The sequence below is a fragment of the Motacilla alba genome, chromosome 1A, assembly GCF_015832195.1.
Source record: "Motacilla alba alba isolate MOTALB_02 chromosome 1A, Motacilla_alba_V1.0_pri, whole genome shotgun sequence".
Lineage (NCBI taxonomy): Eukaryota > Metazoa > Chordata > Aves > Passeriformes > Motacillidae > Motacilla > Motacilla alba.
Window position 1 is genome coordinate 68,626,112 of NC_052031.1, and position 2,300 is coordinate 68,628,411.

Sequence of the window (2,300 nt, forward strand, 5' to 3'; positions counted from 1 at the left end):
GGAATAAAAATAAGGTTAAAACAAGTGTAAATGGGTAGAAAGCATTAAATCCATCGAAGACAGCAATATTTGTACAGGTGTGCCCAGGTAGAGACAAAAGGGGAGTTTTTAATGCAAAGCAGTCTGGCAAAAGGGTATTTGAGATCCATGTGCTGGATTCCTACAGCACTGTGCATGGGAAGGAGGGGAAGAGCCAAAGGTGATGGATGCCAGCCTCAAATTGCTCTGTGCCACGTCAGGCGAGTGCAGCACCTGTCTCCTCTGAATTCTGGGGGTTGGAGTGCCCTGCTGCTCAACAAGGGCTCTGCTTGCTCCTCAGGCTCTTGCTTGATCATGTTTTTTGGATGAGGGCTTGCTCAGAGTCATCATCACCTTAAATATCCACCTGTATGTTCTCTGTATGGACAACAGTCTTAGCAGGAAGTTTTCATTTGACTTCCACTTCTGTTACTATCTCCTTTCTTAAAAATCTATTTTCCAACATTATTCATTCCATCTCAGTGATAATAACATTGCTGTCTTTTGTCTCTTTGATGTCTACTCTGCTCTGGAAGAAAAGATATTTTCAGCCTTTGTCCAGCAATGTTTATTCCTGTAATTGCAACAATGAACGTGTTCCTAGCGGAGTAACCAGCTTCACCTTTCTGATGACTGTCACGCTGACTACTTGAATCAATATTGCACCTTAAAATGATAAAATGCCTTGATTCAGGATGGATGGTTCCATGCTTTGAGGATGATTGACAGAAATCTTGCAGATAAGTCTCTGAGACTTAGAATGCACTGAAAATTATCCTGAAAATCTGTGTTTTCATCTGGGTGTTGTCTGTCATTTTAGTTTCATCCTCTTTTCTGCAGTAATTTCAGTTGACCTCAATATGTTGTGTTAGGGTTTTTTTTTTGTAGCACAGTCTGATTTCTGTAATAAAGTGTGTTGCCATATATAACAGGATCTCATTTCTCATCTCTGTCAAATGGAATTACTCTGATGGCAATGCATTCAAATCCACCTTGATATTACAATCATAGTTGTTTCACTCAGTGATGGGACAGGAACTGAAGACTTGTTTCTTTTTTTTGACAAAGGCTTTCATGGTCAGACATTTGCAACAATGCTGCTTAAATTTGTGCTGCTTAAATTGGTAATCTGAGCTCCAGCATGTACCTGTGCCTTTCTGCCATTTGTGTGTGCTGCTGGAATAATGGAGCCATCTTAATTTCAAGCTGTCCAAGTTCAGAAAGCTCCTCAAGTTAGAAGCAGATCTGAGTGAAATTCCTGGGAGCAAGTATCTGAGGATGCTGGGAGGAGGGTGTATTGTGCTGGCTGCATCAGGATGGGTTGAAAATGGGTGGGAATCCCTGTAGCAGACAGGTAGAGAAATTATAAAAGAAAGGCCTCATATGATCAGGCCTGCTCTGCTAAATTAATAGCTGGCTTGTCACTTCTAAGTGCAGATAAGTACTCTTTGCAAGTTCCCATGCGGAAACAATCTTGGTGTGAAAGGTTCATTGACAAAAAAACCAATTATTGGGGAGAAAAACAACTAGCACCTGCATAAACATTGAATCTGTCCCATGGGAATCAGTGAAGAAAATATGTAAATGATTCAAGAATAGAGATTTGACGGACAAGTAAAATATCTCTTACTGACCAATAGAGTAATAAGCAAGAAAGCTATTAATCATTTAAAGCTGCACCCAAGGCAAGGCCTGTAAAAACTGTATAAAAGGAGTTGTGCGCATAAAGAATTGGCTTTTCCTCCGTTAAGAACATGGAGTTAGGTGACTAATCACAACAAATCCCAAAACTGAAGTGTTCTTGAGATGTATGTGAATTATTTTCAGTGTCACCCCATAAATTCCAGGGAGCGAGTTCTGAAGCCTTTTACCCTGAATAAAGGGTGTTTTCTCCTCTAAACTGATCCACTGACTTGAGTGGACATTTGCTGCAGGAATGTGATGCTCTAACAGAGCATTGTCAGGGAGCAGTCACAGCACTTCCCACATTTCTAATGGTGAACTCCGTTTTTGCTTCCTTTGCTGGATAGAAGTGTTAAGGTACATCAAACCTCATGGACACCTCCCTTTGTTAGCTGCTTCTGGTTACACCCAAAATTTGGGATTTAATGTGCCCGGGTGCCTTTAGTTTTGGTGGTTTTTGAGCCCTCTGCATGTATTTGGGTCACATCAGCCAGCAGCCTGAGCAAAGCTCCACATTTAATTATTGCAGCTGAAGCTATTATGCTTGGAAACACATTACCTCTCTCCAAGTCCCCATAATGTCATTCTGATGTTTTCTG